The sequence below is a fragment of the Neophocaena asiaeorientalis genome, unplaced genomic scaffold (assembly GCF_003031525.2).
Source record: "Neophocaena asiaeorientalis asiaeorientalis breed wild unplaced genomic scaffold, Neophocaena_asiaeorientalis_V1.1 scaffold336, whole genome shotgun sequence".
Taxonomy (NCBI): Eukaryota; Metazoa; Chordata; class Mammalia; order Artiodactyla; family Phocoenidae; genus Neophocaena; species Neophocaena asiaeorientalis.
In genome coordinates, this window is record NW_020174788.1 from 5053028 (window position 1) to 5078212 (window position 25185).

The following is a 25185-nucleotide window of genomic DNA, read 5'->3' on the forward strand; positions in this document are numbered from 1 at the left end:
TGGGCAAAACTTCTGCCCCCACCCCCTCATTGCCTTGGGTTGGTCTTTTCTAGTTTCCATGGTGCTGGGATCCACAGAGCCGTTAGGGGAGAGCCTCAGGAACGAAGCTTTCATGGGCCCTTCAGCCCACAGTGTGGCTCAGTGCAACAGCCGCGGAGTAAGAAACATCGGGTTTCTTTCTTTTTTTCCCCCTTCCGTTTATTCCTTTGCCTCTCTCCCTCTCAGATCTGAGGAAAGACAGGGACTGATTGAGGATTTGGGGATTCCGGTTACCAGCATAAGAACAGTGTCAACAAATGATGATGGTGATTTCTGATGTTACTAATAGCTGCTTATGTATACTGAGCCCTTTAATGCTAGGAACTAGACTACACATTTTAAGGTAATTAACAGTTGTAAATTTCTGTAACAGTCTGAGAGAGTACACACTTTTATTACTAGTGTTATTATTATTTTATAAAAGAAGGACTGAGGCACAGGTAGGTGGGAGTCACAGAACTGATAAAGGCAGAGCTAGAATTCACACCTATGTATGTCTGATCCCACAAGGTGAGGTGTTCCTGTTAAGCTAAAGTACCTTGCAGTGTATCTAATCATAACGTTCACTGAATAATTAATGTATTGACTCAGTACATCCTATGCGATACAGTATGGGGAAAACAGAAATCAAGGCCCCTGCCTTTAAGAGGGATGTTCTAATGTGATGAGGAAGACAGACTCCTGAACCATGGATAAAAACGGGACATGGGAAAATGAACTAAATTCTACAGTAGAAGCACAGCATGTTCTGTATATACAGAGGAAAGGGCAAATCCTTCTCAAGAGGGAGACCAGGGCAGGTGGTGACCCCTAGCCTTCGTGCCCGTGGAGCCCAGGTGCAGCTTTGGAATCCTCCTCAACCTGGTTACCACCACCAAGCAGCGGGACCTGTCATGTGAAATTAAAATCAGTTGTCTCCTTGGTCTCAGGGGAGCAGGAGAAGGCAAGCCGTAAGGTCTCCTCATTTTTATCACCTCTCTATGATGTCGGTCATCACAAGCGTTTCCCACCTGCCTTTTTCTCACTTCTTTAATGTCGACGCAGTTTAAAGTGTTTTCAATCTTCTCACCTCTCTGCCTGTCAACTGGGCTCTGAGCTTCTAAGGCCCCATGTCAGTACATGGCGTGTGTAAGAGGCATCTGAGGTGGCTTGTGGGAGCAGAAACTGTGGGTACAACACGGACCTCAGGAGGGCTGCCCCTTCCAGCTTTACCCAAAGCCAGGAGGGAGGGCGAGGGAGGTGAAGGGAGGGAAGGAACTGCATCTTTGACCCCATCAGAGCTCAGGTCTACAGAGCAAAGGCACAGAGGTCAGAGGAAGCCATCCAGGGTGCACAGGCAAGTGAGTTCCCACACTTGGGGTCGAATGCACAGACCCACCCCTGTCTGCCTCTCTGCAGAAATTTGACAAGTGTCTTCCTGTCTCTGGCCCTTGTGGTCCTCACTGGTAAAACAGAAGATTTGACTCTAGTTCCCTGTGGTTCCAACATCCCCTGATGATTCTCACAGCAGGGTGATGAACAGGAGACGGAGCTAAGCTGGGCTGTGGACCAGACAGGACTTTGTCTGAGAAGCTGACTCTGATAATGGCTTTTGTGCATTCACTGCTGGATCTGAATGTACCTCAAAGTGTGTACCGTCCGATGTAGAACCTTACTGCATGAAGAAGTGAGAAAACAAACCTCAATAATTTGGTCCATTGTATGGACAAGAACACCAAAACACAAAACCAAAAAAGCAAAACTGTGATTCAGCAGTAGGCAAAGGTGCTGGCTCTGCAAGGGTCTGGGGAGAGGGAAAATGCAAACAGGGTGAAGGCAAATGCAAAGGAATATGTAGGTGCATTTAGTTAATTCTGGAAGTTGTCTGAATATCCAGCAGTGGCTGGTTAGCCTCAGATGTTGCCCAGATGAGCTAGATAATGTTCAGTGCATTAGGAATCATAACGAGAGTAAAAGCTATCATTCATTGAGTATTTGCTAAACACTTGCATTACTAAACATTTGTCTTAATTAATTTCTTTATTCCCCACAAAAAAGATACTAGTACCTCCTGTTACAGATGAAGATACCAAGGTTCAAGGTCACACAGACATGGCAGATCTGGAAGTCAAAATCAGGTCATTCTGAACTTCAACTCCGTGCTTGTAGCCATTCTGTCTTCAGAAAAGCAAACATAGACATACCGACTTCCTCTTTTTACTGACTACCCCGTGATGAAGGGAATTTCATTGTGGCCCTTTTTCACTCATTTCACTCCTTCAAGATCCCACTTAAACACCACTGCTTCTGGGGGAACCCCAGTCAGAATCAATCCATCCTTCTCTGAGCTCCCGGAGCTTTTAGCTTGTACTTCCATTAGCGCGCTTAGCACTTTTTGTTTCGTGTTGGAGTTAATTGTGTCTGATCCTCCCTCCACTCTACACCCAGAGCAAGTTGTTTAGACTTTCGTTATGGCACTTAGCGTCTAGCATTAACGCTAGCCAAGGCTGGATTTGTCTCCTTTTTTTTTTTCCCACATCTTTATTGGAGTATAATTGCTTTACAATGGTGTGTTGGTTTCTGCTTTATAACAAAGTGAATCAGTTATACATATACATATGTTCCCATATCTCTTCCCTCTTGCGTCTCCCTCCCTCCCACCCTCCCTATCCCACCCCTCCAGGCATCACAAAGCACCAAGCTGATCTCCCTGTGCTATGCGGCTGCTTCCCACTAGCTATCTACCTTATGTTTGGTAGTGTATATATGTCCATGCCTCTCTCTCGCTTTGTCACAGCTTACCCTTCCTGCTCCCCATATCCTCAAGTCCATTCTCTAGTAGGTCTGTGTCTTTCATCCTGTCTTACCCCTAGGTTCTTCATGACATTTTTTCCCCCTTAAATTCCATATATATGTGTTAGCATATGGTATTTGTCTTCCTCTTTCTGACTTACTTCATTATGTATGACAGACTCTAGGTCCATCCACCTCATTACAAATAGCTCAGTTTCGTTTCTTTTTATAGCTGAGTAATATTTCATTGTATCTCCTGTCTTATACAATGAGCACAGGAGCTGTGTCTTAGGAACATTTCTGTGTGCCCGGCACTTAACAGAGCTTTGGAAACTGATGCTTTCTAAGTGAGGCTGGTTCACACAGCTGGTTTCTTCATTCTGTCTCATCTGTCGACCGTGACCCCTCCCCAGCTCTCGTGTACTTTTCCTTGTGCCCTTGGTTAGGGTCACTGAGCAGTGCCAGGCAGAGGTCAGGGACTCCTGTGTGGAGTATCTCTCAGATCACTGAGAAGGTGGGCGATTGCTTTTTCTCATGCCACTCTTGTTCCTCTGGCCCTCTCTCCTCCAGTGGAGACCTGTCCACGTAAGTATCATCAGAGTTCACTTTAGGGAAGGGATTGCTTGTTCTGTTCTCTTACTCTGGAGTTAGTGATTTCCTTCTTCCTGAGGAAGAAAGGCTCCGATCCCTGTGAAAAAATCTTTAGAGATCATTTTTCAAAGGAGGGCGGCTTCAAGGGCCACCTGGGACACTCAGGTCCATACACTTATATTCACTCCCGGCTGGACATCTAGATGGCTAAGAGCACAAGGTTTGACGATTGACAGACTGGATTCAGTTCTCCACTCCCATCTCTTGGGCAAGTTAATTAGTACCTCTGAAACCTTTGCTTCCTCATCTGTATTATAGAAATAATAACAATGCCCATCCAGTGGGTCTGCTCTGAGAGTTAAATGCATTGAAATTGTGTTCCTAGCACAGTTCCTGGCTACCACTGTGTCTGTTGCTACAGTTGCTATTGTCGCATTGTTGTTGGTGTTTTGTAAACAGCATCATCTGGTCGCTAAGAGAGATAAGAGCAACATGCAGCTGAAAATTTGACCTCTGCCATTAGTAGGAGATGCAAAATCTCCTACTTACATGTAGCGTCTAGTTGGGAGCCTAAGAATAGCGGTAATTAAGTTTCTGCTTAAAAATAACTTGCACGGTTTTAGGCTTTCAGAATCGAAGGTGCTTTAAAGAGCATCTTTATCAATTGTGCCATTTTACAGAAAACAGAAGCTCAGAGAGGAGAAATGACATTTCCAGGGTCAATCAGCCATAAAACAGTCATACTGAGGCTCAAACTCAAGCCTTCTGACGCCAGTCCAGTGTATTTCCCACTGAGTATCCCTTGAACTACTGCCCTTTTCTTAGATTTAGCCATTGTGTACCCCTTCAGCATTCCCACCAGTTCCTATGGTAACCTGGGCACCATCTGAAGGTGCTGCTTTGTCCGGTACTGAGAATGACAGTAACACATCTTGCTACACAGACATTCCTGAGATGAGCCTATTTCTTTATGCAGATGAGCTTCCACTCCATTCTAACTGTCCCTTAGCATCACTCCTACAAAAGCTAATTCTGCTGAAACTAATGTGCTAATGTATATATTAGTCCCGAGGGTTAAGGGACTAGTCCTTGTGTTCAAATGCTGTGATTGAACTCAAATGCTGAGGAGAATTGCACTGGCATTCTGGGCTGAGCTTCAGGAGCACAAAACATAAGGAAAATTGGCTAGATTTGTCTCTCTCCACATTAAGGGAGCATGGTCAAGGCCTAGCATAGCCGGTAGAGATGAGAAGAAGTGAGGCATTGGGTGTAAACCACCCAAGCTGCAGCTCTGGGGAAGAGACCCCAGCCCCGACCCATCGGGTAGCACTTGCTCGTGGAACCCACTGGACATACGCTCTACTGTACACATGTACCTAAATATACCTTGCCCTTGACCACCTCCAGACTTTGCTTCACACTGCTCCTTCTGCTTTCTTCTATTATTTAAGAGTATATAGGACTTTGTATCATTTAAACAGTATTTTTATATCCACCATTTTGCTGAATCATCATAACCACCCAATGAGGCCAGTACTTAGCACTGCTATTTCACAGGTAAGAAACTGGAGATCAGAGGCATGAAAGGACTTGCCCAGGGCCGTAAAACTCATCTCTGCAGTCAGATCTCCTTCGTTCTCCAGTCTCCAGGGTCAGTGGCTTTCCATACGTCAGGGTCAGTAGAGCCACCGGACTGATCCTGGACTTGGGCACCAGGTCCCCTGCCTGGGTTTGAATCCTGGCACTTGCCACTTCCTTTGTGGTCTGTTACTCAGGTAATCTCTGCCTTCGTCTCTTCATATGCGGAATGGGAATAATCCTAGTCTCAATCTCAAAAGACTGACAGCTGTAAATTGGTTATTATGTGCAAAGTGCTTAGCAGTGCCTGGCACAAAAGACCTGCTCAGTATATGTTGCTATAGAAACTAAGCCGTGTCCTGTCTGAATTCCCTCCCTGCCAAGGCTCATCTGAAATGCCGTGAAGTGTGATTCTGACTTTTCGTAAATAGATGCAATTTCTGCCTCTTTTAGACCCTGCAGTCATTTGTACTTTGCTCATAGCACACAGTATGTTCTGTGCACTGGAGAGAACTGTAAGCTTGTTTTTCTCATCCTACTCTCCCCTCGCCTGTGAGCGCTGTGGCTCAGAGAGAGAGAGCTCCCATATAAGTACATCCCCTGTAGCCCCTGGTGTGATGCTTGATGCCAAAGAGGAAGAAGTTGGCAAATGCTGGTTACACTGAATTCAGTCAAACCTAGAATTCCAGTTCCCTTGAAGACCTAGAATGTTAGGCCTGGAAGGGCTCCTTAGAGATTAGCCAATCCTGCACTAATGCCAGATAACTGGGTTGCTGAGAGGGGAAAGATACTTGTCCTAAGTCACATAACATATTAGTGGCAGAAGTAGGTATAGAAACCAGAGTTTGTTACTGCCCGCAGCCCTGGGCTCCACCCAAAGCACCGGGCTGTGTCTCTCTCCATGGAATGGAGGAGAAAATAGCCATGTACTTGAATTAGAGAGGGATGGGACAAGTGACAGCACACAGCTAAGCTTCGGGAGCAGAACTGCTCAAAGAGGAGGGATGTATTAGGGATACGTATTCAGAAGCCTACTGGGGATGAAGGATGTGGATAAACTGCACAGGCAATAAGGCAGTTTCTCTGAACTGACTTGGTATTTCTCTGCTGCATGAATGTTATCAGGAGCCCTGCAAAGGAGAACCTTCAGAGTTCAGTGTACTCGACGTTAAGCTTTAAATGGTTCTCTTCCTCTTTTAGAACATGTAATCTTAACTGGACATCCTCCACCGTGGGCTCCAGGGCGCCTTCTTTGTGTTGGGATTTGTACATAGACGATGCTAAGATACAAAGATACACAGTCCCTGTACATCGAGGTCATTTCTTACAGTTTTCCAGGTGATTATCTAACCTGGTAGGGATGAGAAAGTTAAAGTCTTTCTCAGCCTGCGCCCCAGAGCCTCTTCTCCACAGACTACTGCCATGTTTTTTTCCCCTTGTTGAGGTTTCAGATAATGTTTAAAATGTAAAGTGAATCAGAGAGAATTCTGCCCTGGTCAGCAGGAAAGTGTTTTGATTCCTGGTACTGTCAAATCTTGTCTTCCAAAGTAAGATGAGGTAAGTAAGTCTTACGGTGATAAGTGATAAGCTCCCCCATCATCTCTGATGTACATGCTGGGGGAGGTGGGGAGGAGGACCAGTGAGAAGCTGGCTTCTGATGGCTGTGGGTGGAGGTTTAGGGGAGCTCTATAAGCAGGCATAGCCCTGGGGTGGGGGACTGCTGAGGTTTACACCCCACTGGTTCAGATGATGAAGCGCAAGGCTGCCCATAACCACCAAGTGAGCGTCTGAAAATGAGGTGGCATGTTGGTTTGCCAAGTCATGGTTAATGAGAGATGAGTGTTCACAGCACAGGCTTCCTGGGGAGCAGTGTCCAGAGGGTAGACAGCTCTGACCTTGGGACTTTGGGGGAGGTCATCTTCTCCTTTTGATCTCTATGTCCAATGCATGAGCCACTTAAAAAATGGTTAATGTCAAGGATAAAAAGTGTTTATAAAAGTTCAATGTGAAGCTAATACAGGGAGAATTGAAAAAGACTTTTGGCAAAGGAAATTCATCCAGCAGTCATTTCCCACTACGGGCTGACTGGATGGTACCCATCGGATTCCTTCTGATTATTAGGACCAATTGTTCTTGTTGTGTTGCTGTTGTTGTCGTTTCAATGCATACAGTGGTTTAACAAATACACTGTGAAAATAATGTTTGATTACCCTTCAAAGAGCTCACCTACCACCCTCCTAATACCATAAACCACGTGTGAAGAAAACTGGCACTGACTTATTACCATCTTTGCCTTAAAGAGCCGCCCTCTCAATCCCTCTGACTGATAGCAACTTCCAAACTACTCCACAGATGAGCCATTAGGTATGTTGAATGCATACTTTTTGGGTGGCATTTGTAAATTTAAGTTTCCCCCCGGGCATGATAGAACCAACTTGACACATTACTTGTGAACAGTACCATTTTCTATCATATTGACATCTTCCATGTTGATGGAAATAACAGAAGTAAAAGCTGAAAAGTGAATTGGCCTACAAATTGTGAAGTTTAGTAGATTCATAACATTGTTCTTTATTGTTGTTTGTTTTTCACAGTTACACTTAATCAGCATGTTCACTTTTTAAAGAAAACTTTAGGGACTTCCCTGGCGGTCCAGTGGTTAAGACTCTGCGCGTTCACTGCAGGCGGTGCAGGGTCAATCCCTGGTTGGGGAACTAAGATCCCGCATACTGCACAGTGTGCCCAAAAAATTTTAATTAAAAAAAAATAAAGAAAACTTTATTCCCTTTCTCCCTGAATGCTCCATCAGCTCATAACATCCTGAGCTGTCACTGACTACCTCCTGGTAATATATAATAGGCCCCCACTGATAGCCATAGAGCTATAAGTTCCTTGAGGTCAGAGACAGTCTTCCATGAATTAGAAATAGCTCTGCAGGTCTGTCCCTCTTTGTGCTAAGTCCTAGAGGCAGTATTCTGCAGTGCAGGGTCAGCAAATGCATGACGCATACACTCCCCTCTTCTGTACCCAAGGCAGACATCACTAATTGATCATGGCATTCTTTCCAGTTGAGCCCTCAGAGTCCTCATCATCAGCATTCCTGGAAGCCCGTACCAATTGGTCAGGATTGACAGGCTTGATAAAACCTGTTTTCCAGCCTAACCTTAATGGTTAAAAGCAAGGGCTTTGGAAATGGACTGACCTGAATTCAAATCCCAACACACCACTTACTCACAGGTTACGTGACCTGGAGTACAGTTGTCCAAGTGCCCTAAATCTCAGTTTTCTCCTAAAATGACCAATCCCTCTCATCCTTTGGAAGCCTAAATTTAGGCATTTCCTCCTCTGAGAAACCTCTGTTTGCATAAGACTGAGTGTAGCTGCCTCACCTAGGCCTCTGAAGACACCCTGAACTTGCACTTCATACTCCATCTCGCTGGAACGGTAATGGGCTCATTTCTTCTGATTTTCCCCATTGGTGTGTGAGCTCCCTGAGTGAGGGCAGTTAGACTCTCACAGTTGTATTTCCAGAGCCTAGCATTTTCAGAGCCTCTCACAGTTGTATTTTCAGAGCCTGTTTACCTGGTACGGTAAACAGCTGAAAACAGGTAACACCACTAAAAATAAAAACACCACATAAAAATCACTTAAAACAGGGCTAGGGATATGATAAATGCTTTATAAGCATTCGCTGTTTTCATATTTATTGTTGTGTTCTATAACTTCGAGGCTCAGAGAAGAAAGCTTACCACAGAGCTAACTTTTAGACATGTATGGTTTAATTTTGGATTGCTGTCACTCTTTGGCTGCAAGGGTACCAAGGGTATCTATACTTTCTGAATCTTCCAGGAGTTGCATTCCTTGAAACAGGGCCATATTCTTCTTTCTCAGCTCTGTAAAACCTAACACGGGGCCATATACACAAGAGGTCTATTTGAGATGTTTCGGGCTACACCTGTCATGTTTGCTAACCCTGGTGTCCCCCAGCCCAACCTTGCCTATACTAGCCCTTTAGGGAACTATACTACGTACTCTTCCAGGTTACTGGAACCCTGTCATTCTCTTTCGAGTACCCATAACGAACATATGAGCCCAGGAGGTCTGTCCTGGGATAATCACTTAACGGCAGTGGTTCTCAAACTTGAGCATGTAGTGTATCAGAATTCCCTGGAGAGCTTATTAAAATGCAGACTGCACTGCCCACCCCCAGAATTTCTGATTCAATAGGTCTGGGGTGGGGCTTGAAAATTTGCATTTCTAACATGTTCATGAATAACGCTCATGCTGCTGGTTCTGGACCATTCTTTAAGGATCACTGACTAATGGAATAAAGGAGATAAATAAAGAATATCTTGCCTAGAGAAGAAACCTTAAGTTCTATATATCAGCTTCCGGATTGGTGATGATCTGCATCTGAATCCTGCAAGCTGTATTTGCAACTGATTCTCATTAATGTCAAGGAAATTTACACATAAGTATCAGCTGTAGGACCTTGCTGAAGGATGAAAAAGCAGAGGTTCTAAATTTTGCTGATGGAGTTTGCAATTCTCCCTCTTAGTTGACAACTCATGAAACGACTTGATACTTTAACATCTCACAGTTAATATCCTACTTTTGCAGGATACTTTATGTTTTTCCAGAGTGCTCTCATCCATGTTATCACATTTGGTTTTATAATAACTGTTTACAAGCAGAGAGATAGGCAGGAATTAGCATCTCTTTGAAGGACAAGGCAGAGTAAACCAGGATCCCAAATCCTCGACTCTTGGCCAGGTCTGTTTCCGTGACACTGCATAGTCTATGGTGCAAGTGTAAGTTCTGCCTTTGAACTCCCTTCGTGTACCAAACCCTAATATATTTCAGTTTGTTACAGACGTTTTGAGCTCGAAGATACCACAAGGAGATGTACTAATCCGAAGTTTCTTGGGCATTTGGAGATATAGATTCCATGGAAAACCTCAGGAAGGCTTTGGACTCTTTTCTAAAACAATACAGATGTATAAATATGTGATACAGTTTACATATAGTTTCAGGTTGTACAAAGCCCTCTTAAAGTTGAGGGCCACCATGTTTTATGACTGAGAGGCACCGTTCCCAGTGAATTAACTGTAGCCCTGTCATATCCATCCACAAACCATAGAGAAAGAACAGAGGCCACATAGTCACTGTTTTGGTTGGTTGGCTGGTTGTTTATGTGATTTTAAACTGATGAGCAAACTGAGATTCAGGAACCCGAGTGATTATTTTTCAGGTACCACAGTCAAATAAAGGCAGAACTAGAGTGGAAACTAGGACTTCCAGAGGCAAAGAGGTATTGTGGAAGAGGACAGGCTTTGGAATCAGGGAACCTTTCCATCTCAGCTTATACTGTTTACTGGCTGTTAAGACCTACTTAACCTCTCCAAGATTTCATTTCACCATTTTACAAATAGGAATCAGAAAATCAAATAGTGTTTAAAAACTATTTTCTGATAGGGTGCTTTTAGTCTAAGGATTAAATGAAAGAGAATATGTCAAGTGCTAACACATGTTGTAGCACCCAGTAATCATGAATTCCCGTCTCCCAGGCTGTCTTCTCAGCTCAAGTTCAAGTGTAACAATTGGATAAATTTTCCTATCTCTCAGGACAGGTAGATACTACCTCAGGTTGACCAGAGACTGTATACCCTCAGGTCCTCTGGATCATATAAACCTATATATGATGTCATTACTTATGACTCTGCTCAGGTGCCCTGACATTCCTCTACGTGCTTGCACCATTGTCCCATGTAGAATCTCAAGGATATTTGTCCCCCATCTAAGCATGGGTGCAAAAATAGAAAAGTCTCACCAAAGGGGAAGAAAGCCCAGACTACCATAGTGTCTAGTTATTCCAACATTTTCCAGTGCTTATTTCAGCTTGTGCAAGATTCATTCTTCCCACTGCAAAAGAACCACATTATACTTCCTAACCTACAGCGGGTAATGATTTTCACCCTGATTTTTCATTCTGTATTTGCATCGAGTTCACATTTAAAGTGCAGCAGAATTTATAGGTCACTTCACTGTATACATTTCCTTGTGTCTTATAATACATTAAAAAACAAGATCCTTGTTTTAGCTTATTACTAAACCCTAGAATGCCAGGAATGGAAGGACCTATAGAGGCTTTATCTAACTCCCTTATATGGCAGACAAGGAGAGGATGCTCTGGGGTGGGGGAATGTCGTCCTCAATCTCACAGTAAGGGTGTCAGCCGCAGAAACTACACTTGAACTTATGTTTCCTGACTCCAAATTCTGCATTCTCACCATTTTTTTTCCTGGTTTCTTGACTCTCCATTGAGCATTCTCACCATGTTTTTCCTGACCTGCCAAAGACTTTAAGATGCTCGAAAGACCAAGCGGTTGTATAACATTTTCCTACTCTTAATTTCCTCCTACTCTCATTTTTTTCCTAAAAAAAGTTTGGTGGACAGAGGGATGAAAGTACACATTCCTTTCTCCATTTCAAATAAATGACTGGTCCTGGTTCTGCCTGCTGCTATCATAAGTGTTCCATTATGCTCACTCTCACCCATACCTTCCATAGGATGTGGGCAGCAAATCATCTTACTCCCCAGTACCACGAGCTACGCCACTGCCTGATTACCTCTCCTGTCTCTCAGCAGACACAGAGCCCACCTTCTTGGACTTCTTGAAGTTCCTTTATAGAGGAGCTCTTTCCCCAGGGAAAATGCCCTAAATCACTATTTAGAAGACTCCTCAACGCTAAATGACTGGCATGATGGAATACGATAACCAAAGCATTCCAATGACTGAAGTACAAGGATGAGTTTGGGGGTTCCTGATCTATCTCAAGACTCCATTCTCATTTTGTCTAATGACCTATAGGTACCACGGCCCCATCCCCATGGAATCTTGGGGAAAATATGCATCTTTAATGAGATATTTCCTTTCATTAAATAAGTTAACAGTAAAGAGAGAAAACAGTTTATACCAAACTGGATTTCTGACCATAGTCCTACCAAGCTATTAAAACCTGCCCCTGGCCTGAGTGAGGTCATGGCTGTGTGTTATCTAAGTCTGCACAGAGAGACAGCTGCGTGAACTTTATGAGGTCATTATTCTGAAATTCCTCCATTATTAGCATTGTCAGGAAATGGCATCTTTGAGAAAGCAGTAAACAAATTTATCTTGTAAGTAGCTAAATAATTTTATGTATTTTCAAGAGAAAAACCTCCTAATAGGTTCTATGCATGTCCCAACTTTTGTAAAAAGAGCTTAATATACACAGCTTCAGCTTGGCCAATGTGGTAGTGTTGCAGATGGTAAATATTTTCAGAGCAAGGTTCTATTTTTTATAATTTTTTGTATTCTGAATTTCCTGGAATGGAACCCGGTACATAGTAGACATATGGTAACTGGTTGTTGATTAATAATTGTGACCACTGGTGTATATGATAACTCCTGTAAGGACTCCTAAGGTTGTAGGGTGTTTTATTTGTTTTTGTTTGTTTTGGTTCCCAGACAGCTTCATACTTGGTGAGACTGTAGTCTCTACTGGACCTTCCCGTCGTGTCAGCTGTCACTCCTCCCTCTGTCAGCAGCCAGTGCCTGCTCCTCCAATCTACCCTCACCTGCTGTTTTTCTTATTTGACATCTGTTGTTAACAAGCTCAATAACCCAGCCTGTTAAATCACTCACCTGACATTTATACAGTTTTACAATCAACATGCATTTCCCTGCAGGGTGTAAGAAGAATGGTAATTCTTTCATCTGCATTTGTATACCAGAAGTTTTCTAAAATTTCAAGGTTGCTTTAAGTCTGAAAGCTGGTTAAATGCGGACGTACATAGGTTAAAATGCAAACTACCCCCACAGGTTATAATATGCTTAACTAGAAAGTTTGTACTCTTGATTCCATCTAGCAAACCCTGCATCCTAGCCTCGCAGAGATTTCTAGTCCATCCCCTTCTGCTCTTGCCGAAGTGACACAATTAAGGCAAATTTCAAACCAAATAGGTCGTCTCTGGGAAAAAAAACCAATACACAAGAAATCAAATAATCCTGTGTTATCCCCCAGTTATTACTACATCCAACCTGCACATAAGCCCAGACTCTTTTGATAATCATAATAGGATTTGGGCATTTAAGTTGAAGGATCAGTTTGAAAAAAAAATCACAGTGGCCAAAAACATGGGGTGCATGTGAGGGTTTTTGGGGTGGGGGGAAGAGAGCGGTAGGTAGGTAGTGCTGCCAGCCATTTAGGGTGGTAGGAGCATCACAAGGATTTAAGGGGAAGAAGACAGGAGGGAGGGTAAACTCAAATAATAGATGTAAAGAGAAGGATAAGCAGTTTTAATGGGCCATGGAGACCTACTGTAGTATGAGATGAGATGGATGAACTACTCTGGAGTATACTTTAGTTGGCTACTTCTATAAGGTCTTATGGACTGAAAGTAGGTATTTCAATGAAGATCAGTGGCAAGAGACCAATTAAGGGATCACCTATACCGGCACACACGCTCTCCCTAATCCCAGTCACAAGGACCAAATCACATCTTTTCACATTTCTACTTGGGCAACCTTAGGAAAAGACTAGATGGCTAGACATAGAGCCCAAATGGGTATCATACTTTTAGACAAAAAGATGTCTAATGACACACCACTCTTCTCCAGAGAGAATAAGAGACAGCAGCCCACACTCCCAGGGAATCATTTCCTGGGAACAAAATGGCAGCCATCGTACAGAGCTTTGCCTATATGTTTAGTGGAAAAGACACACACACTGGATTCAGGCACATACACTGGACTCTTCATTTTGACATTTAGCTCTTAAAAACAGGAACGGAGCATGGTTTCACCAGCTCTCTCATTTTCTGAGCATTTTATACCTTGGTTCAGAGGAATCTCTCTCTTAAGCATGAAGTATCTATAGCCTTTTTTGCCAATGCCATGAATTGTCTTTATACCCTAGGGCAGGATGTTTCTCCATATCTCTGTACTTCTCAGAAGTGCACTTCTGCATAAAATGCCTTACTCTCCCAACTTTGCCTAATAATTATACTGGAAGACAAGTAGCAGCAGTGGCAACAGCAGTGGCCCTGACAAACCTTTGAATACTTACAAAGAACAGAGCACTCAGCTGAGTTCCTAATGTACTACTTCATTTTGATTTCCCAACAGTCTAATTTTTGTCATCTCAGTGGTATAGCTGAGAAAATTGGGGCTCAGAGAGAATAACTTTCCTGGGTTGACATAGTCCAAACGTCCAGACAGGAGTCTTAATGACCACATTGCCCCCCAGTCCAACTTGAGAACATTTTTTTCTAAATGATATTTATATTTTTAGAACAGTACTTTTCTCCATATGGATGTTAACCTTGGGGGTGGGGGAAGAAGGAACAGAGGGTTGTCTGCAGGACCCGAAGCCTTACCCAGTGGTATCTGATGGTGTCTCACAAAGTCCACCAGATCCAGGGATCCTCCCTCAGGGGATCTGAGAAATGTCTCATGCCCGATTCTATCAGGATGCAGATCCAGGGGTACTTAGGTTTCTTTATTTTATTTAATTTTATTTATTTAATTTTTTTTGCTCTGGAATCTCTATAAGATGTAATGGCAACTTCAGATTTGCTTTCTCAGCTTCTAAAAGAGGTTCTAAGAAGTCTTGTCCTATGGTAGGGTCTCCACCAAGGTCTAGTCCAAGAACTGCATCCTCAGTAGAAAGGAAGAACTCTTCAGCAAGCGTAACAGTCTGCTTGGCTACTGAAGGGCCACCTCTTCTGTTGATTGCTATCAAATACCTAACGTCAGTGTCTGCATTTTCTCTTTCAGACTGTTTTATACTCTCAAGTACAGATTCCACATAAGTCTTTTTAGTCATTCCTTATAGCATTTTCTCCTCTGGGTATGCTCCTTAGTTTCAGGCACTTGACACCATCATCTGTGAATTCTTTAATAACATCTTTTGTAGCCATGAAAATATCTTCAGGGCTAGTAGTAAACTGATGAAAAGTTTGAAACATCTGGAAGCATTCTTCTAAAGTTCTTTTCTTTCTCTTGTTAATCATAGTCATCTCATCATGGGTTTTAAGACCTGGCTTCTTGGCTCTTAATTTCTTCACGGCTTTGGAACTAATGGATCCATTCAAGTGGACATGAAGTTACATTTTAGGTAATTCCAAGTAAAAGTTGTCTTCTAGCGCCGTTGTTCTTCTTCTGATTCCATCATAATTTAGCAGAATGGGTCTCTCTTCAAACACTTACATTCTTGTTATACACAATACAGTGTACTTCAGTCAGTAGGTTTTGTGGTCTTGAATCCTTCAGATCGCTTGTGCTCATTTTGATAAGATTAAGTGTTTATGCAGCTCTGGGCTCAGCTTCACCACCATGGTAGACTTCCGCCTTCACTCTCTCCTGGTCTTGGCCCTTGCAGCCCTGAGCATAGGGCAGGGGCAGTACTGAGCACCAGTGACAGTCGCGCCCTCAGCAAGAGTTCCCTGTCTGCGAGCAGGTACGTGTAGGACCCCTCCGCCATGTTGACATTTCCGGGATCACGTCGTACACCGCTCATCCCCTGAGGCCGTTACCTCCACACAGGCGCAGTGTAGCACTGAGTAAGCATCTTACCCGACTTTTCAGCAGTTCTTTGTCTTGGAGCTTCAGTTAGTGCCCCCAAATATCCTACTTCCTTTGAATTCTGCTGTATATTAGTTGGATCCATATACGGCACTTTCTACCTAAAATTAATTTATTCCATAAATATTTATGAAATGACACACTGTATGTCAGGCACTGTACTGGACCTGGAAGGATAAAATATTATCCTGGAAGAACTTGAAGACTAGTAGGTGGGAAACGCAATGATAAGAACGTGGGGTGAGAAGCATTACGATGAGGGGTCATGAAGAAGGGGATAACTAACCCAGCTGTGTAGTGTTGGAGAAGCCTTCCAGGAAGAAGTGTCACTGAATCTGGGATTTACACAACAAATAGGATTGTGGCAGGTGAAGAATGGAAATGTATTTCGGACCCAGGTCAGCAGCATATGTAGACCTGGAGAGGCTGAGTGGTGTTACTTGCAGTGCTCCCTCCGTCCCTGCCCCCACCCTCTAATACTGCAAACTCTTGTAGTACCAACATGCCTCTCACCCATAGATGATCTTGAAATAATCAGACGACTACATTTGGCATAGTTGATACCAGAGTCAAACAGACCTGAGTTTCAATCCTGGCTCCACCAGTTCCTGACTGTGTGACTGTGGTCAAGGACATAGCATCTCTAAACCTCAGTTGCTACATCTGCAAATGGAGACTAGTAGTAGTGCCATCACCTTAAGGATGTTACAAGTATGAAAATGACCTAATAATATATAAAGGGACATAGCACAGCACCTAGACAAAGCAAATCCCCAAGATGGTGGCTTTCATTGATAGTGGTAGTTGTTACCAGGTCCACTAGACTAGGACCTCTCCATGAGAAGGAATCTGACTTATTTTTGTTTGTGTTCTTCATTGCGCCTTGAGCTGCATAGACTTGATGACAGATACTTAGTTAGTACCTGCTGATGGATTTGTTGATGTGCATTTTCCATTAATTCATTAAACAAATATTTATTGAGTACTTACTACGTGCCAGGCACTGTTTCACATGCTGTGGATACAGCCGCAAACAAGGCACCCTCCTGGAGCTTTCATCCTAGAATTCTGACCAGCACTTTTATACAATTGATGGTTGCTTATACTTTAGAATCAGGTTTGGAAAGTGTCATCCAAAGCATGAGAATTACCTAAATTGTTAGTGATAATAACTGTAAATTCACTTGATGTTTCTGGAGAACCTGATTCCTTATCTTAAGTCCTCTTCAATGGTTCAGTATTTTTCCACCTGCCACGAGGTCCTGCCTGAATCTAAAACAATGATTTCCACTTCACTCCACAATCTACATCACAGAGTCCCTCTCATAGTCCTTATCAGCAACAGACCGATTTGTTAATTTGCTTCTCTTTGTTTTTGCTGCATTCTGCTGGTACCCGACAGGCTCTCTGTTTCCATTAGAAAGAGGAGTGGATTATCAATCAAGCAATTTAAGTTTTAACCTCAGTTTTTCCGCTATCAATTTGGATACATTTTTCATTTACTCCTTCAGTGAATATTAAAGGAGCACTTCATAGAGACACACAGCATGGCCTGGTTGAGCGTTCAGGCTTTGGGGTCAGAATGCCTGGGTTAGAAACTCGCTCTGCTACTTTCTAGCCATGTAATAGTGGGTGGGTGACTTGACCACTCATACCCTCCTCCTAGGATAGTTGTATTAAATGAGTTAATACATGTAAAAATCTTAGAACAGTGTCTCTGAAACTTGCAAGTTCTCAGTAAATGTTAGACGCTATTATTACTTTCTTGTTAATATCTGTTGTAACTATCAAATGGCAGGCACTGTATATGGCAGTGAAGAAATAGTGGGGGTGGGGTGGGGTGGAAGGGACATGGTGTGTGTCCCTAGAGATCTTGCTTTCTGATAGGTGAAGAGACATTAAACAACTAAATACATAATTACAAATTTGATGAGTGCCAGGAAGGTGGTCTAACGAGTACCATTTGAGTTGAGACTTAAAGAATAAATAGAAGGTCAAGTGGTGAAGAAGAGGTGTGTGCCTATGTGTGAAAGCCTGTGTAGGAAGAAAGAAAAGCATGTGTAAAGGCCCTGAGGCAGGGACTGAAAGGTATGTGTGGTTACAGTGTGGAGACTGAGGTGGAGATGTGGCTGACACAGAGGGCAGGGTCCAAGCCATGCAGTGCTGGGTGATGCCTGTGGAGCTTGGAAGTTTTCCTGAAGGCAAGGAAAAGCCATTGATGGCACATGGTTTCCTTTCTAGCACACAGATTTCTCAAAACTAAAGTGAGAGGACTGTATTAAAAAGCTTCTTAAGCCTCTTTGACACTGAAGAATAGGAGATTCTATAGTGACTACCAAAAATAGAGGCAGTTTCTTGGGAAAAGTAGAAAGAAAATAAAGAAGTAAGGAGGGTGTGGAGGAAGAAGGGGAGATAAGAAAGGAGGAAAGAAGCAAATGACTAAAACTTCAGTGGAGACATGAAGTCTGGAAATGAACTGTTGGATATTCAGTACAGATACAGACTCAGTACATATTACATCTACGGGTGTGTAGGTGTGTTTGACTTATGCACGTATTTGTACGTTCACTGATTTGGCAGGAAACAAAACCGGGGGAGTCTTTCCATGGAAGACAAATAAAGACTAATGGGCTGGAAAAGTTGGAGAGGGGGGAAAATGCTGTGTCAATCATTTTGGGTAAATGCATGATTGCTGGATATAAAGATGCTTCTGGAACAGCTCCTGCTGGAAAGCTGGTGCTCAGGAATTGAAATGCTGGCTGCGTCATGGTTCAGTGGCTCCTTTCAGGAGCTGCACAGTGGAAGTCAAACAGAATTGCGTTAGAAAAGGAGTGCTTGAGAAAGGACTCTCTGGAACCGAAAATTTTATTGGAAAATGGAAAAGAAAAAGGAGTTTAGTCCAAAAGAAGGACTGACTCAAAGAATTCTGATTTGTTCCAGACTTCAGGAGCCCAAAGGCGCTTGAACACTTCTTGCCTTGATGTTTAGATGTGGCGGTGAAAAGAGGCACGCAAAGCAGTGAAAATCGAAAAGTGTTCTCTGGGCCCAGATTTTTCATTTCCAGCTGAGTAGGGTCGACATTTAAGGATTTTTGAAGGGGAAACGCACACCAGTTCGACTCTGCAAATGCTTTATAAAGCTAATACCACCTCTGGCTCTCAGTACTTGCTGTTGATTTGGGCATGTGTGGTTGGGTATCTTTCGACTCTTGTAGCAAATGCTAGGAAAAATACTGATTTAAGTTACCCCAGTACAATGGGAAGTAAAAGGAGCCCCTTCTGGTTGATGAAAAGTTCTTTTCTGATAAGGAAATAACCACTAGCAATGTGTCATATTCTCTTAACTACTTCCTGGTTTGCCAGTGCTCAATTAGCATATGGCTGATTTGAGTTAATAACAGCAGCTGCCACTTAATGGGCATTTACAGTATGTTTTAGGTACTGAAAACACATTATCTCACTGAATCTTCACAATACTTTATTAAGACAGCTTCTTACATTCCCATTTACACACAAGGAAACAGAGGCTCAGAGAGGTTAAGGAATGTTGCTGGGATTGATACGCAGATCTGATTCCAAGCCCATACTCCCTCTGAGCCCGTATTTTCTTATCTGTAAAGTGGGGGTGGTTAATAATATGATCTTTAAATTCTCGTGTTCCCACATCTCCCTGAGTGAGACTGCAGATTCAGCAAATTCACTGGTATTTCTGTTTTTCTCACCATGGAGCCCTCTCTCCCCATCCATTCTCGGTGTTCCAATGCATTCAAAGACTTACTCCTATCAGACCTTGTTCTGGGATCACTCATCCCCACTAAGGGGATGGTAGATGACAGGAATCAACATTTAGCAATAATTCTTTACTTTGCTGCTGCTGGCAGTCAAGGGCTTATACTCTCCCATTTCAGACCACCCAGCGTCATTGGGAGGCAGACAAGGTGAGCATTCTCTCAGGTTGCAAATGAGAAACTAGGGCTCCTTCAGGGAAGGTGAGTCAGCCAAAGCCACATAGTGAGTTAAAAGCAGCATCAGGACTACAGGCTCACATCTCCGAAGTCCTGGACTGTCACCTTTTCCAGCAAAGGTGAGTTCCAAGCTCAGGGGCCAGGCAGGAAGCGTAAATGAACAAATGGACAGGTGAGAGAACACTTCTCCCCCTGCCAGTGGTCACTTAGCTTTAGCCAGAATTCATCAAATGAGGAGCAGGTCCAGATCTTTTTAATTCTTTTTTTAAGAAAAACTTTACAGAGAATCTGGATTTTAATGTGCAATGCCATGATTTTGTAAAAGCTGCCTCAAATTTTATTTCAAATCTTTGTGAGAGCCAGCCATCACACATCTGTAAGCTAGAGCAACTACTGGGCACTTTTCTACTTCTGTCTCACGCTGAAGAAATGAGAGTTTGAATATGGATGCAGAGGTATCTAGCTGACAGCCCTTTCAACCACAGGAATGCCTATTCCATGGGAGATCCAAACCTCAATCAAGAAAACCTCAGAGAACAGTGAAGATTTTGGGTCCCAAACAAAAGAGGGTCAGACTGAGACACTCCAAATCCCAGGAGCTGAGAAGATTGTACCTGCAGTGTGATAGTCAACCAGCTCTCCAGAGAAAAAGAAAAAGAAAAAGTAGCATCTGCCAGTTTTCATGATGCAAATATTCCCACCATAGCCAACAGCTACTGACAGTTTAACAACCAGTTTGCAAAATTCGTGAATATTTAACAATTGGCTCCAGATATTTAATAATTGGTACACCAGAGTCCAGTGGTTCCAAAATGGTTGCATATCATAATCACCAGTGAGCTTTATAAAAAATTCAGCTTCCCAGGCCTTTCCAGATCTACTAAATCAGACTCTCTATGGGTGGATCCTAGGAAGTTGTGTTTTCAAAGAGCTTTCTGAAATGAGCAGCAAGATTTGGAAATCCCCAGTGTAATCCCCACATCCAACTAGGAAAGAAATAGTCTTGTGAAGACAGCCTGTTTAGAACATTCAATGCAAGAGTATAATACAGAGATAAGAAACCCAGGGCTCTGAGAGAGAAAAGATAAGCATGTTAAATATTGTTAAGTAATTAAAATAATAAAACAAATTTAATTATAAATAACAGTTTTTGAGACCAGCCACTGTTCTAGGTACTTTACATGCATTATTTTTTAATCTTCACCCTACTAGATAAGTATAACTATTATTTCTATTTTATATATTGGAAAAGTACAACACAGAGAAATTAAATAACATGACTGAAGTCACATTGTTAGTATACAGGAGAGCTGGGATTGGAATCCAGGCAGCCTGGTTCTGGAAACTACACTCTCAACCAAAATTAGGGAAAGTACCTTCTTCCTGAGAGTAGAGATTATTTTGCATAGAGTAGCTGTACTCAGAAATTTTTCATCAAATTAGACTGAGCAAAAGACAAGAGTTCATTACCCCCCCCCGCCCCCGTACGTGGGCCTCCCACTGTTGTGGCCTCTCCCGCTGCGGCCATGGCCCCCGGGCCCAGACGCTCCGCGGCATGTGGGATCCTCCCAGACCGGGGCACGAACCCGTGTCCCCTGCATCGGCAGGCAGACTCTCAACCACTGTGCCACCAGGGAAGCCCCCAGGAGTTCATTTTTTAAAAAGGTCACACCCTTCTGTATTTCCCAGGGTATCTGGAAATCTTTGTAAGCTATTATTCCATTTTAGTGACCCTTTGACAAAGTCTATTCTGAAGCCACTAGTCCTTGAGCAGATATATTTCCTGATTACTGAACAGAAAGAGTTGAATCTTCTATCTCATTTTTTTTGTGGTTTTGTTTTCACTCTACTTGGCACCCTAATAGCATTAACACTCCTTATACTGACTCTGGAAGTGCACTCCACACCCTGTGGGAGCTATACACCATCTGTTTCTAAGTCATCCTGCCTTCAGTCTTCCATTTAACACTGTCCTGGTCTCACATCATGACTGAGGCTAGAAACCAGCTTTTAGTGCAGATGTTCTGCTGCACAAGGCAGTCTGGCAGTCTGTCCTCACAGGGCAAGCCTGGGACCATTAAACATTCCAGATCTTACAGGCACATGGAGAGGAGAATGACAACAACCCTGTAAAACCTTTAGGCTCTTTCCCAACAAAATGATAAAAAACCTAACCTTTATTTACCACGTATATAAAGCCAAATTTAGAAGAAATAAACCCAGGAAGGTCAAATAGTGCCTATTGGAATGTTTATCTTTTGTTTTGTTTTAGAAAGAATTTAAGGCAAGAGTCTCAATCCCAAATGCCAACAGGACTGGACTGATGTAAATGAGAAGTGACCAGCTGGACAGTGTGGTGACTGGGAAAATGCATGCCTCATCTAAAGGGGGAAACCACTGCCTAGGGTCAGCCTGTTGTGGACAGGTCTGTGAATTTTTTAAGAGAGGGCACAGGACTTTCACTTGTGTTAATGAGAAACTATATAATTTGGACCAATGAGGACAAACAGAAAAACTGGACAAAGTATTAAAATCTGCTTGAAGATGTAAAGAGCTAGCAAGAGAGTGAAGAACTGCAGAGCCAGGATCTGGGGCTGGAGGAAAGTCAGTGAGTAAGCCATGTGTTTGGAGCTACTTTTGCCCTGGAGACATTCACCAATTCCGCTGGAAGCCCCTAAACTCCAGAGGAGTCAGGAATAAGAAGGTGGGGATTGGAGTTCAGGACCAAAAAGTGGTGGCAGTGGAATGAGGCTGTTAAACAATGATCACTTTGAGTTGAAACCCAGAAGAACTGCCCAATAGGAGGGAGAATGAACCTGGAAATAGGTGCTTGTAGGGACTGCAGTTTAGATTCAAATCATCCCAATCCATGAAAATGGATTGCTATCAGTAAGGCAAACATATATTCATTAGGGAAAAAGATAACATAACCCTATGTCTCAAATTATTTCTAGAAAAAAATTCTGCAATACAATGTCCAGCACACAATAAAAAACAACCAGTTACATCAGAAGATAAAACAACATAGATAAAAATGAACAGGAAAGAAGAGAAAATAGGGGGATACTCACAGGGGCTCAAGATATTAGAGCAATCAGACATATGTTTTATTATCAACTATGTTTACTACCTTCCGGGGGTAAAATACAAGATTGATAATTTCAGCAGACTACTGAAAATCATGCAAAATAATCAAGAGAAAATTCCAAATGTTAAAAGTACAAAACTGACATCAAGAATTTTACATCAAGAAAAGAATCTCTTTTCTTAAAAGAGAATTAGTAAACTTCAAGATAGATCAAAAGGAAAATAATAGGATTAAAGCATAGGAAGAGAAAAGGATGGAAAATTATTATTATTGCTGTCTTATTCAGTCCATATTTATTTATATTTACCCATATATTTATTTTTTTCCTTTTTATTCCATTCTGCATCTCGGAGTTTCCATCTAGAATAATTTTCCTTCTCCTGAATAATATCCTTTTTTTTTTTTAAAGATTTAATTTTATTTATTTTTGGCTGCATGGGGTCTTCGTTGTTGGACTCGGCTTTCTCTAGTTGTGGCGAGTGGGGGCTTCTCGTTGCAGAGCACAGGCTCTAGGTGCGGGGGCTTCAGTAGTTGTGGCACGTGGGCTCAGTAGTTGTGGCGCACGGGCTCAGTTGTTCCGTGGCATGTGGGATCTTCCCAGACCAGGGCTCGAACCTGTGTCCCCTGCATTGGCAGGAGGATTCTTAACCACTGTGCCACCAGGGAAGTCCCTGGATAATATCCTTTAGTATTTCCATTAGCATGGGTCTCTTGTTGACAAATACGTTTTAAAATTTGTATGAAGATGTCTTTATCTCACAGTCTCTCTTGAAAATGAGTTTTTGTTGGATACAGAATCTGCACTTGCAGTTACTTTCTTTTAGCTCTTTAAAGATGGAATTCACTTGTTTCTTGTGAAGGGTCAGCTGTCAGTCTTATTGTTGATCATTTCTCAGTAATCTGTTTCTCACCCTTTCCTCACTCTGAATGCTTTTAAGAGTTTGTCTTTGGTTTTCAGCAATGTTACTATGTTGTGTCTAGGTGTGATTTCTTTTATTTAACAAGCTTTGGGTACATTGGACTTCTTGAATTTGTATCTTAATGCCTTTTATCAGGTTTAGAAAGCTCTTGGCAATTGACTCTTCTGACATTATTTCTGAATCCTCTTACTTTCTCCATATGACATTCCATTTGTATGTATGTTAGGGTTTTCCACTGTACCCACTGTATTTCCCACATATTTTGTCAGGTTTAAAAATTCAAAAATTATACAACAATCATGGTATGTATGTTGGCTGGAAAAAAATAAAGCTACAACGTTCTAAGATCTTTGCCCTATCTAGGAAGATGGTATAAGTGGCAATATACAATAAGATTTGCTAAGTCAAGAATGAATGTTGTGATCTCTAGTGTAACCGTGAAAGGAATAGTTAAGGGTTGTCAACTTTCCAAATTAATAAGATGAGTAAAAATAAAATATTTAGTAAATCTGAAAGAAGTCAAGAAATTAATGATGTATCGATAGTTAAACATACTTTTAGAGGGAAGCATACCTCCCTCTAATGTATGGCTTTTAAATCACATACATTAGAAAAGAAGAAAAGCTTTTAAAAAAAATCAGTGAGCTAAGCATCTATTTCAAGAACATAAGCGAGAAGAAGAAAATACAGTGTAGGAGTTAATTAAATAAGAAGCGTACAATAGAAAAGATGAACAAAGTCAAAACAAACCCCTAAAGAATCTTAGAGAAAATGCAAGAGCAAACAAGCACAAAAACAACTAATGTCAGGAATATAGAAAGTAACATCATTACAAATCCTACAGACATGAAAAAGATATTTAGACAATATTATGAACAAATCTATGACAAGATATTTGAAAATGTAGATGAAATGGGAAAATTCCTACATAATATAAATTATTAAAGCTGCCACAAGAAGATTTAACGCTTTGCACAAAGAAAACTCCAGACCCATATTATATCTCTTCTGGGTTCTATAAAACAGTTAAGAAATAAATAACAGCCATCTTACATGGCTCTTCCAAAGAATAGAAAGAGGGAGCACTCCCTTATTCTTCTTCTGAGGTCAGCACAACTCTGATATCAAATTGAACAAGAACCTTATAAGAAAAGAATATTAGGGGCTCCCCTGGTGGCGCAGTGGTTGAGAGTCCGCCTGCCGATGCAGGGGACACGTGTTCGTGCCCCTGTCCGGGAAGATCCCGTATGCCGCAGAGCGGCTGGGCCCGTGAGCCATGGCCGCTGGGCCTGCGTGTCTGGAGCCTGGGCTCCCCAACGGGAGAGGCCACAACAGTGAGAGGCCCGATTACAGGCACTTTATTTCAGAATCAGGATGAAAAAAAATCTTAAAATATTAGTAAACAGGTTATAGGAGTTAATATCATGACCAAGTTGGCAGGAAAAAAATAATGTTGTCATTATTCATAGGTGACAAGATTACATTTTTAGAAAAGCCCAAAAACACTATAGAAAAATATTAGAATTACTAAGTGAATACGGCAGGGTCACTGGACATGAAATCAATATAAGAGTAATCATTTCTATTGTTATATACCAGCAACAAACA

General features: G+C 42.3%; 1 protein-coding gene and 1 pseudogene across 3 annotated transcripts in view; both read right to left on the reverse strand.

Moving 5' to 3' along the window:
- The window catches only part of GRIA1 (glutamate ionotropic receptor AMPA type subunit 1), a 302566-nt gene that overhangs the window by 158664 nt on the left and 118717 nt on the right, over positions 1-25185 (reverse strand). The gene's annotated exons all lie outside the window — the stretch shown is intronic.
- Positions 1788-15504, reverse strand: LOC112409804 (adenosine deaminase-like protein; annotated as a pseudogene).